This window comes from Ruditapes philippinarum, unplaced genomic scaffold (genome assembly GCF_026571515.1).
Source record: "Ruditapes philippinarum isolate M1 unplaced genomic scaffold, ASM2657151v2 ctg1565_1_1_1_1, whole genome shotgun sequence".
NCBI lineage: Eukaryota > Metazoa > Mollusca > Bivalvia > Venerida > Veneridae > Ruditapes > Ruditapes philippinarum.
Window position 1 is genome coordinate 231228 of NW_026858059.1, and position 14324 is coordinate 245551.

The following is a 14324-nucleotide window of genomic DNA, read 5'->3' on the forward strand; positions in this document are numbered from 1 at the left end:
CCATGTTCGTTTTGCTTCTGTTTTAATTTAAACATATTTGATGTCTAATTAAGTTTTGCCGAAACATATACCAACATTAAAAGTTATATATGTTTTTGTTAAAGGCCCATGATGCCTCAGAAATGTTCATATTTTATTTCTCAAAATATATTTTTTTTTGGTATCTGATTAGTTTCCGAAAAACACTCGTTTGCCAAATAAATGTATTTTATACTTTTGTTCTGTTGGCAATTTGTATAATTGTAGTGAATTTGTATTTTGTATGAAAGACAAAATACTACTTTTTTACATTTAAATTCCTTTTTCGACATATTTCTGCAAGTTCATCCCTACTTTCAGTTGTTAAACATCCTAAATGCCCTAAATTCATTTTAAAAACATTATTTAACAAATGACATTCTTAAGAATTGAAAAAAATGAGTTTCTGAGGCATAATGCGCCTTTAGAATCAAATAACGTTTATAGTAAATTTAACTTTTTTATACTTACCTCTAGGGTTCAAGCGTGTAAATGGAAAGAACATTTTTATATCCATGTAAACAAAAGGGTACTAAACAAGATAATGAGGTATCTAAATATTGGTAGTTCACAAATTAGCGTAAAGTTATGCATTTTTGTCAACCTGAAAACATCAAATGATAAAAAAGTGTAAATTATATCAGTTGTCTTCGTTGCGATATTCCTAATATCAGGGAAGAGAGACGTCAAAAGAGAGTCACAAAAACAAAGCAAGAAATAAATATTTTAAACGTGGAGTTACTAGCAATGAATAAATGTTCATTCACATTGCAAAACAAAATTGTCACAACTTCTGAAAAATTACTCATTGACCATTTGAGAACCATCTTTTGCTTCTGGGCAATTAGTGTATTAAAGAGGACAGTATTTCGTTCAGACAGAAGCACATTTTTCACACTATCATGCCATGTTTATCAGTATAAATTAATACGTTAAAGAAGAAGCTGAAATGTAAAAATTATTGAAAAGGAAAACTTTGCAGTATCCCATTTCTAAAACTACAAGTCTTCGAATAAATTATCCTGAAGGACCACAGTAATATGGCAACGTTAACGAAGAATGGGACAACGTTTAACAGTTGTCAGAACGGACAGATTGCAGACAGACGGACAGACAAACAACGGGTAAATCTTTAAACATCCATGGTTGTAACCAGAATATAACTTTTTGTAATTAAAAGCAAAATTCTTAAGTGCCCAATATGCCCCAGAAATGGTTTTATAATTATTTGTCAAATGCCTGTCAGTTTTGGTGTTCTACTATTGTTACCAAAATCGTTACTCATTGGCCAATCACCCGAACCGTCTTTTGCTTCTGTTGCTTTCTGGCAATATAACCATTACAGTAATTTGTAAGGAATCAAATACCAATTTGTTTAAAGGAACTCCACTGAGGTCCAATAGCCTAAAATAATAAATTTTGAAATTCTTTCTGAAATCAGCTGGTATATTTAAATTTGAAACCAAGCAATAGATGATACATACATATACACCGCATTAAATTGATAATCGATTTTTTATGCGATTTTTGGCCGATTTGAGTAACGGTTTTCATTTATTTGGCCAATTTGCACAATAAAATTGATTATTTCTAGAAAACGGAGTGAGCGAATGATCTGAAGTTTTGTACATGAGTTATTTTTCCAGATATACATCCAGTTATACAAAAATATTGGAAAAATATTTTCGGTCCCTTCATTTAAAAAAACGTTAGTGGAGTCCCTTTAAGATAAAAAAAATCTTCATTTATAGTCAGTTGCAATAAAACATAATTACAATAGCTATAAAAACTATTTTCCGACATTACAGACTATCCTTTAACATGCAAACAAACAACCTGCATAAAAAAATAGATTAAGAAAATAAATCATTTATCTATGATAAAAGCTGTAATATTAAGATAAATAAACACATATGGATAAAATAATAATTTATTACAAGCAAATATCACAATACAAGCAAACATCACAATGTAATACAATATAATAAAAACACTTTATCTAATGGACAAAATTTAAACAAATTAAAATGAAAATGAGAGATCAATCATGTTTCAGTACCAAGACTGGCCCAAGGACCAACATGCTGCTTGAACATATATCAGTGGCAGTAATCTGATATATACTTAACCAAGAAAAAATAGAAAATATGTTTGTGTAGAAGTCGCTGCCTAAAAACTGAAATAAGACAATGTGGTGTAGAATTAAAGAAGAAGGAAAAATTAAAAGAAAGACAAGAAAAAGATTTAAAAGCTGATTATCCCCAAATAAAATTAGAGAATGGCAGATCAGAGGCTACCACACACTCAAAACAAATAAGCACAATACAAAGCACATAAGATAAGAAACACATAAGAAATATTATTGGCCAAAGACAGCGTTTCATTATGTCAAACTAACACAGATAAATCAAACAGAAGTAGCTACATTAAGCATAAACGTTTAACATACATATAAAGAGTTTTTAAAGCCAATAAATACAGACCAATGCAAAGCAGTTCGGCACACATAGAGCACTTACATTTAAAACCAATCCGGGTCTGAATATGTTACCTGAATTCGCCATAATCCGTTTGTGTTCAGCTCGTTCGGGAGGTTATTCCTGACTTAGGTGGCTTCATAGTGGGAGCTCTTCTTGTCGTACGGCTCTATATTTACTCTTGGAATGTCTAAGAAATATTGATTAGAAGAATGTACTGAAATAACTTCCTTTACATGAAATATTCTGAAAACATTTAAAAACTTCAATTGCTAGCTGTCTTAATCTACTGACTTGTAATATTGGCATGTTAACTTTACTTAAAAGAAATACATATGATAAACTGTAGTCCTCAAATACTGTCTTCAATAATCTATATTGCAGTTTGTCAATATTCTGTTTACTACAAAAATGCCATACTAACAGACAATAGTTAAAATTTGAGCGAACAAAAGATTAAAAAATTGATTTTCTTTGCGTTTTTTTAATTTATTTCAATATAAGATTTGCATTTTCCTGGATTTTAATTTTTAATATTCAGTATAAAATGACATTGCAATAGTCTTAAAGTGATATGAGAAACACAATAATCAAAATGGGTTTCCTGTGAGGTATTTTCTGATGGTTTTGATTTTCAAATTGTTTAACATAGCTGTGCGGCATTTACTTTTGATGTCTTCTATAAAATTTTATGTATCGTCTTAGAATACGCCTAGATAACAAATACATCTTTCTGTCTCGATGTCACCACAAGCTATATTGATTTTCCTAGTGTTACATTTGTCAAGTTGCTGTTTACTGTAAAACATGACGAATTCAGTCTTTGATGTATTTTGTTCTACTTTATTTTCAGTCATCCAGTTATTTATTGTAAATGGGCATTTTTCAATTTCATGGATTGCATTAAGATCAGAAATTGTTGATGTAGAACGGAAGCCTCTATTTACTGTATCGTCAACTGCGAAGCCATACACAATGACAGTTGGTGGTATACATTAATTCTCATTATTCTCCAATCAAACAAATAGGACAATCAAGTGCATTATTACTAGATATGTTCACAGCATAAAAACAAATGCTAACACGTCATATGACGTCAACAAAATTACATCTACCCTCAATGTAGTTCAACACATTTTTATCAATATTCTTTTTATTAGCATGTTAGAATTGAAATAGATATTAATTTGTCTTGCATTATTATTCAATAATGCACGGTTTATCATTCAAATGTTTTGAAATTGATCACTAAGACCGATATTCATGTGCATTTGAACTCGAACCGCGCATTATTCTACAACAATGCACTCAAAATTTATATTTATTTCCTAAATAACGTTCCTTGTATGTCAGGTACAGCAAGAGAGCAAGGCAACTTCTCTGGAGAACACTATACTTTCATGAACTTACAGGCGACAATGGTGAATTTACACATTGTTGGCAACTGCAAATACGCAGATAATTATCGATACAGTCATATTCTGCTGATTTACCCATATTTCTTGGGTCTTTAATGAAAAGAAAAATGCAAAATGTTGAAACATCTTAATATTTGAGTTTGAAAGAACCTTAAAATTATTAGAAACACATATCTAGTAGGGCTATCATTGCATTTAGTGAAATAAACCTTACATCGAGGAATAAAGATAAAAGAAATTGTGAATGGGACAATAATTGAAAATGGAACAAGAAAGAGTTATAAATTTTTGGCACAACTTGGCTTTTCCTAAAATATATCAAGTTTCAATTCAACTCATTACATTGTTAAGTTCAAGAAAATCAAATTGCAATTAAAATGGGTAATTTAGAGTAATAAATCTTTGATACTATACTTTTATAGTGATTATATATCTAATATTACAGTTATAACTTTAACAAAATTCTGATAATATTTCGGATTTTGTAAATTGTATAAAGGGAGAAAACAAGAAATAAATCAGCAAAGGTTTTGATAATTGCAACTGCACATTTTTGTTTTGACTTCCACCTTAAATTTTAAGTCTGCACCATAAATTGTGTTTGAGTTATAGTTTGCATAAAAAATACAAATGAAACAATAATAAGTTAACATGAACATGGTAGAGTTTTCACATACTGGCTTATCCTGAATTCCACCTGTCTAAATGTCAGATTTAAATATATTGGTCCGTAATGAAAAGTCTGATTTACCATAAATAGTTATGTTTATAGCATTTATTATCATACGTGAAAAAATAACCACGGAAAGTTATATATGAAAAATGTTAGTAAGTAATAAGACAAATTCATATATGAATACAATTTTGTCAAGCGTAAAACAATATACATCGCTAATAGCCAAATAAAAATGATACACATGTACAGTTAGAAATAACATTTAAAAATAAACAGTTTTCTGAAGAATTCAAGTTCAGATAGGAACAAAATGACTTGTTCTTATCAATAATATAGTTATATAGAAAAAAGTGTGTCCAATACAAACATTTAGTTAGGGCACATATAGTTTTCTTTGAGTCTGACGCCAAAAGACTATTTAGCTTATTCATAATCGGCCAATGGCAGTAGTATGGTTCAAAATATTTTGTTGGAAATATACATGTATAAGGAAGATAATAAATTGTTCTAAAACAAAACATTATTACTAAATACTGAATCACTTTATCAACACTTTTTAAAAAAAAACGTATCCAAATAATGCATTTCTATAATTTAAATGATATTTGAAATACTTTTTAATAATATATACAATGTAGACCAATCCTGTTAAATAAAGTGTTATGTTAAGACAATTGTTGAATTGTTAACAGAGAGAAATTTAAAAAAAATGATTTATTCAAGTTTTATTTATTTTAGGTGTTATAGACTAATATGAGCGGCCACACCTGAACATGTTTATGAATATATTTTTACACCTTCCAGTTTTGGGTTTAGGTTTAGTACAATACATTCCTGTTACCTTTAAAATTTCGTCAGTATCAAAAGTCACTGTTACTTTGGGCTCAAACAGTTTAACAGTCCGTACATCTTTTTTGTATTGTGATAGTTACAATCTTCTAAAGAGGAATGTGAATAACATGCTTTCATAAAATATTGCAGATTGTAATATTTCCTTAAATCGTAAATAATGCTTTTTGTTAGGTATGTTTTCCGAAACAAATCAAAGAAAGAAATATAAATATTTGAATAAATTATCTCGAAGGACCAGAAAAATAAATCAACTTTAAAAATGAAGAATGGGCCAAAATTTAAGAATTGTCACACAGTATTAATCACCTAGGTAACATAAATCTAAAACAGGAAAGAAGCAAATAAGACAAAGGTGCAGACCTTCTTACAAGAAACAACATGGCAATTTGTTTTTGTTTTCATTAATGTTAATAAACATTCCATTTAAAATAGTACAATTCGTTTCTTAAAAATAAACTCAAATGTATTTCGTATAACGTTGATTTATTGTTTCGGATATTTGAAATAATATCTTGCTCAAATCGAATTTTCTACAAAATAAATGAAAACTATATGTCACTTAATGAAGAATAAACTAGTTTCCTAATTGCTGCTGACAGCGATGCTAATCGTGTTTGCTTCAGAATATCTGCAATGAGGGATAATTTTTATTTGATTCGAAACATATCAGGTGTAGACATCCTGGCGTTTAATGCAATAAAAATAAAAAACAGTAATGATTAGCTTTAGCTAAAAGACAGAAATTATTCATATACAGACATGCTGCTTTTAAATATCATTTTTCTTTCATTTCGTAAACTTTCCGGAATACATATTTCAGCTTTTTTCGTGTTATAATCATGATTATGGGCAATATAATTTTCAATAAATGCTTTGCACAATGATATTAACCTATTTACATTGAATGAATACATGTAACATATCCCAAACGAAATATTCGCCAAAGAAAGGTAATGTCAATCGTAGAATCAGCCGAGATTTACATTACCTTCTCAATGGTGAACATTCCGTTCTATCATCCTCAGCGAGATATGACAATTAGTCTATAATACTAAATATAATCTAGCAATTACAATAATAATAAAAATAACAACTTCAAGTTAAATCACAACATCGAAAATGATCTATTTCTAGCAAGTTTTAACAAGTATTTTGCGATGACGACCAGTAATTTCCAAAAATTCTATCTTTAGACACATTCTATGGTAATTATGTTAGTTCAGTCTATTTGAGCCTTAAACTATATTTAATGTAATATATTACGAATGAATTATTTAACGCTGCGTATATGGTTATTGCCACAGGCAAAGTCACGATGAACAAGAAAAGAAACTTAACAGTTTCATTTTGTATAACGACGAATGTGAGATTGTACCTGTTGCTACCTGATTTTACTGATTAGTTTATATTGTACTGATAATACTGGTCCCGTTTCGACATACTTTCATAGTTTGTTTATAACTTAAAGTCTCTCAGAAAGCACGCAAGTCTTCTTTACTCACTTTTGCAATATCTCTGCTTTCGAAAATTACAGTCATATTGACATAACCTATGATTTTGAGCAATCTAAGATGAACAAAACCAAACCATAACATGCACATTTCAGAGTTTGGTCGACAGTTTGATTAGAAAGTCTTGACATTTTAAATGTCAATAAAACGTGTTCTGTCAATCATTCCTGGCATGTATTATCAAAATTCCATTCAAACGCACAGAGAGATTTGCCTGCAATGTTCGATCAAAATGTTTGTTTCATTTACAAAGGAAATTTAATTACATTTAAGTGATAAGAGATGCATGAACATTCCTGTCACAGTTCTTTCAAGCTTTTAAAGTGATATCAATATGGCCTGTTCAATTCATTTCATTGTTATTATAACGAATAACATTATAACAAATGCATTAAATGTTTCTTTAAATTAAGAAATTATAATAATCATTATTTGTATTATAACTATTATCATTATTATTATCATCATGCTAAGATAATCTGAAACTTTTTAATTAAAAATCACATAACAAATGTTGTGTGCCCTTTTCTATGTGTTTTAATGTATATACAGTCAAGAAATGAATGAATAGGAATATTGCAAAAAGAATCAACAAGTTTTTCCATAACAAGCTTATGTAACTACAGAGTACGTTTTTATTTACATAAGGAAAGCTTTCAAAGCGCGTTAAAGAGCTGTGAAATTTGGTATAGAACATATACCTAATATTGCATTACATATTGACACACCTTTCATAATTGGTCGAGTCTGTTGTAAAATATTGGGTTTTCCTTTCTAAAAAGTCAGATATCTATGCACATTTTGAGGGTTTCTTTCGCGAAAACTCTTAATAAATGCAACATTTTATTTATAGAATCTGTAACAATAGACCTATATATAAAGCTTCTGTAAAACTTCAACAAATCATTTTTTATCCTTTGTATAGATTGCTTGTCAAGCTCATGTTGAATACAAAATGTTGATCTAACTCGTAATAACATAGTAACATATTTCACGGCTTAGGTGTATCATTTGATAATTATTATTAGTTGCTTGTTCAACTGTTAAAACACAATTGTAATACATGCCAATCTTATTATAACCAAAAATCTATTATATAACAATTCAATCATTCTTTCAAGACAGACACACCTATCAAATATACCGGCAAATACACACACAACTGCTGCTTCCATTTGCGATTCATAGCAAATTCATGTGACATTATAATTTGGAATCTGTATATTATGCAATGTAACATTGTTATGAAAAGGCATACATTTCTAATCTTTAAAAGTAATGACCGATGTACAAAGGCGGCTACATAGGCAACATCAAAGGCACTCACTCAAAAGAAAATTAACCGTATATATTTCTAACCGTCGGGGTAAATGATGCCAGAACAATAGGGAAAGTAACATTTTAAACAAACATTTCTTCATAGAACAAATGAGAAGAAATGTACATCTATTTAAGAAATCGATGAGACATTCCTTCTGAAACTGCTTGAATGCACATGGGGAATAACGCTTCAAATATATTTAATGTAAATATTACGAATTATTTAACGCTGCATATGGTAGTTGCCAAAGGCAAAGTCACGATGAACAAGAAAAGAAACTTAACAGTTTCATTTTGTATAACGACGAATGTGAGATTGTACCTGTTGCTACCTGATTTTACTGATTAGTTTATATTGTACTGATAATACTGATCCCGTTTCGACATACTTTCATAGATTGTTTATAACTTGAAGTCTCTCAGAAAGCACGCAAGTACTTCTTTACTCATTTTTGCAATATCTCTCCTTTAGAAAATTACAGTCATATTTAAATAACCTATGATTTTGAGCAATCTAAGAAGGAACAAACCAAACCATAACATGCACATTTCAGAGTTTGATCGACAGTTTGATTAGAAAGTCTTGACATTTTAAATGTCAATAAAACGTGTTTTGGCAATCATTCCTGGCATGTATTATCAAAATTCCATTCAAAAGCCTGAGAGAGATTTGCCTGCAATGTTCGATCAAAATTTTTGTTTCATTTACAAAGGAAATTTAATTACATGTACATTTAAGTGATAAGAGATGCATGAACATTCCTATCACAGTTCTTTCAAGCTTTTAAAGTGATATCAATATGGCCTGTCTAATTCATTGTATTGTTATTATAACGATTAACATTATAACAAATGCATTAAATGTCTTTTCGTTGATGCTCTGATGCATTTTTTTTAATAAACAACCTTCGTTAAATAAAGAATTTGTTATGATGATGATGATGATGATGGCGATGATTATAATTATTATTATCATTTTTAATATTATTATTATTATCATAATTATTATTATTTAATTTATTATTATTATCATCATTATTATTATTATTGTTATTATTATTATTATAATTATTATTATAATTATTATTATTATTATTATTATTATTATTATTATTATTATTATTATTATTATTATTATTATTATGTTAAAAGAACCTTAAACTGCTCAATTAGAAGACACATAACGAATGTTGTGAGTCCTTTTCTATGTGTTCTTAATTTTGGACAGTGAAGAAATGAATAATTTGTTGCATAAAGAATCAAGTTTTGTCCATCACAGGCTAATGTATCAAATGAGTATGTTTCATTTACATAAGTAAAGCTTTCGAAGCTTGTTAAACAACTGTAAAATCTGGTTTTAGATCAAGTTATTAAAAGAGGAATGGTCATTTATTCCTAGAGTTGTTTATTAGCAATTTATACTATTTTATACTATAAATTGTAGAGGAGGTTAGTATTGTTGTTCCAACATTCGAAGTGACAGGTAATGACAAATAAATAAGTCTCCATATCTTTAAAATACTGGTTCTGTTTTTCAATATTTAAGAGCATGCTAAATGCTTATCACTCAAAGAAAATAGCGTTGAATGTGAAATTGTATTTCATACAATTAAAAAAATATATAATTATTTAAAAATCCTGTATGTTGTAACATAAGCGAAATCTTATATATGTATATAATTATGCTGGTAAAACAATTTTCAAACATCGGAGAATATGTTAAATATGTACTGCAAATATTTGTCTATGTTATATGAAATGCATTGATTTCTTATTAAAAACTTTGAATCTAATTTAATCTGAAAATAAATTTGTAATTACCTCCCTTTATCAACATGAAATGTAAATTGGGTAATATCTTTACAAAAAATGCTTTTTGGAACATACAATTTTAAAATTCTACATTTGAGCATTATATGTATGATATAAAACCATAAAACAAATTGAGTTTCAGGATCTTTAAACTTTTCATGAACAAAACAAAGAAGTACAATGAATTACAATACTAAATATGTTATGGTCAATTCATCAAAAATATATAAAAATTGTAATTGATGCAATCTTATTTACTGCTACACACGGACAATATATTTCTCTTTATATTCTACTTAGAATTATTGAAATACTACGTACATGGTTGGAGGAGAGATGTTAAAAATAAATGGACGATTAAAACTTTACTTTAACCCAATTGTGATCTATTGTTAATGGATGAACCTAGCGAAACAAATCTTCAAGCAAGCGAAAGTAAGCAATTGATTTTCATAAAGAGAGTTGCTGATATAAGGCATGTTTAATAAACAAACCGATGAAAGTAGTTTCAAATTGCAATATAAATAAGACAGACATTACTAATACCGAGATACTTTACTGTTAGGTGTCAAAACATGTGTTCTTATTTGAAAACAGCGCATTATCTTTCAGTCAAAACTTATTATAGTCGAAGTTACGAAGTTACCTGTATTTCTTATAATTATTCTGTATTGTTCATATCATTATCTTAAGGTAATCATGTGACTTATGGCTCTGTAAAAAGAAAACATGTGGATGCTAACAGTCGTTTTAGAACATCATAAATTATTTCAATACATAATGTACTTGAAGATATGTTTTGGATATCGTAATGATATATTCTGTGAGTGAAACTTTTACTAAATTGCTAAAAGGATGAAATAAAATATGAAAATATTCGATAACAGATTTTTTATCTATAACTATAGCTACATATATCATTACTTGTGAAAACTTTACCTGGGTTAAATAATAAAACACGGTCAATGGTTAGTTAGTTGAGTGATATGTTTAAATATGCATAAACGTTTGCTGATATATTTAAAAAGAAGCTGTTCCAAAAATGCACAAATGCCTCCTAAAATGAAGAATAAAGATATTCCCCAAATGGACTCATATGCAATGATCAAGCAGTAAAAACAAAGAGGAAAATGCTTTGGTCAAACACATACGCGTTACCTGAAAAACGGCGGAGACTCGTGCATAAGCTAGTTGCACAATGACATCACAGCCTCGAACAGGGTATTTCCATTCATTATTGCATATGTTACTATAATTAGTAATAAAAATGCGTTTCTTTTTTATGAATATGACAAGCGAATATCCCGTATTTGAGCAAGTGTGCCAATTAGCCATATTGGCGCACTTGCCAAGTGTGCCAAAATCCCATATTGAGGCTGTTTCCGGTTATCACGCACCTGTTGTACAGTAACATCGAAAAAACAATTATATAAACAAGAATACAAACCTTAGTAAAACGGATACACGAGTAACTTTCCTTGAATATACAGTGCGTAATATTGGTATTTACGTTCCAGGAGTTGAAGTGACAAAACGCTTTAAGCGGAACATATCAGGGTTGCTCAATTTACCTTAATGTTCGAATCTCTAAAGTCGGTGCCAGAACATACCATCGAATAGCACACAAGCGGATCAGGGGTTGATAAAGTCTGTCGTGCAAATATGACCGACTAAACCGTTGATCAGTTTATATAATGAATTTTCTAAGTATATTAGGAACCGAAGAAAGACCATACTTCCGATTATGATTAGCGCAAAGAAAAAGCGGTAGAATTATTTGTCACAATATAAAAACATCTACACAGTTGATTTAGTGGCATCTCATGGTTTCTGCAAATGTTCGAAACTTTGATTTATGATTAGAAAAGACGCTGTGCTAGTGTAAAATTTAAGGAAAATAAATTATTCATGCTTAATTGTAGAAAGCAAAAGATCGGCTAAATACAACATTCTCCTTTCTCAAGTGTAATTAAAGGTGTAAATTAATAAAACGTCTACATCTAAATTTTGATATAAGAAAATCTAGAAGTAACAATGATTTGTAGAACCATCGATGTTCCATGAACTAAGAGGAAAGTTCCTCACATGAAAGAATTATACGTTCCTGTCGAAATAGCTGTGAGAGGCAAGTGGTTTTGAATTCAATTTTGGCTGTGACAGAACTGTCTCTAGGACAGGAATTTGGACAACAGTTCCATGGGTATTAAAAAAACACGAACATAACTTTCTTGACACTTGTCAATCGTTGGTAATGCATGGTCGACGAACATTTTGGGATGCCCAAATCTTGTTGTTACACTTGCGAACTGGTGTAAAATAGTGAAACCATCTTTCATCAATAGTCACAATATTACAGAAAAAACGGCGACTGTCATATTTAGGAAAACATTTTTAGTAAATTTTTATCGAGCGCATTTGACTCGCATGCTTCTTCTTCTGGTTAGATGTTGGCAAGTTGGATTATACTTTTGGCAGTTATTCGCCTAACGTTCAAATGATTCTTTAGAATCGTATTAGTGACCCTTTGATATCTCTGCGATATCTGAGTAAGTGAAAGTCTTGTATCTTTGCTTGACTTTATGAATGATTTTAGCATTAACAATGGGACTTTTTCTACTAGACTTACAGGCATCTTTTATTGACCCGTGCCAATTTTTTGAATTTATGCATCCACCTCGGAACAGTTGCATATGATACGTCAGTGTCGCCAGAGTGTAGCAGAGTTTTCTAATTTTACCCGAGCTTTTATGTAAGACCGTATTTTAGCATCTTTAACTCAGCGTTTTTCAGCAATATTTTACATGAGGCATCAAAATCGTAATAGGTTGACTACAAACATGATTGTGTTATCTTTTGAAAGCATATGCTTTGAAGCATAGTATAGTTTACACAAACACAAGAATCATGGGCTAAATTTGAAAATATACTTGATATTGCATGACATATTGACCCACTTTTCGTAATTGGTCAAGTCTGCGATATGGGCAATCTGAGTAAGTGAAAGTCTTGTATCTTTGCTTGACTTTATGAATGATTTTAGCATTAACAATGGGACTTTTTCTACTAGACTTACAGGCATCTTTTATTGACCCGTGCCAATTATTTGAATTTATGCATCCACCTCGGAACAGTTGCATATGATACGTCAGTGTCGCCAGAGTGTAGCAGAGTTTTCTAATTTTACCCGAGCTTTTATGTAAGACCGTATTTTAGCATCTTTAACTCAGCGTTTTTCAGCCATATTTTACATGAGGCATCAAAATCGTAATAGGTTGACTACAAACATGATTGTGTTATCTTTTGAAAGCATATGCTTTGAAGCATAGTATAGTTTACACAAACACAAGAATCATGGGCTAAATTAGAAAATATGCTTGATATTGCATGACATATTGACCCACTTTTCGTAATTGGTCAAGTCTGTTGTAAAATATTGGGTTTTTGAGGGAAAACTCCAATAAATTAATAAACAAATTTAATGCAACATTTAATTTATAGAATCTGTAACAATAAACCTATATCACATTTACATGCATAATAACCAAAAATCTATTATATTACAATTCAATAATTCTATCAAGACAGACACCCGGCAAATACACAGGTACACGTACAACTGCTGCTTCCATTTGCGATTCATAACAAATTTAAGTGACATTATATTTGGAATCTGTATACTATGCATTGTAACATTGTAACATCATTAATATCATGACAAAGGGCGACTACATGAGCAGCATTATTTAAAAAAAATTTAACCGTAAAAATATTCGAGGTGGGGGACCAACAACGGGAAAAACAGTAACATTTTCTTCATAGAACAAATAAGAAGAAAAATGTGCATCTATTTAAGAAATCGATAAGACATTCCTTCTGAAAATGCTTGAATGCACAGGGGAATAACGCTTCAAATATCACTGACAAAAAAAACTCCCTTCAATGTTCAATTTAAATGCCAGTTTCCGTTCCCGATAAAGATATAAATTGAGAAATTGTTCTTTTAGGAAAAATACTTTAGATTAATAGCATATCGTTCTAAATTTATTACCCTGCGAATGGAAAAGAAACAATAGATTCATCTGCTCAAGTGAACGTTTATGAACACTATCAGTTATTTTAGAATTATCTAGAGTCCATTAAGATTTTTATTAAACGTTTTAAAGGGCTATATATTTTACATTTTTGTATAGCTTGCATACAACGCTTTTCATTTTTTGGATCATCTTTTACTTTTAAAATG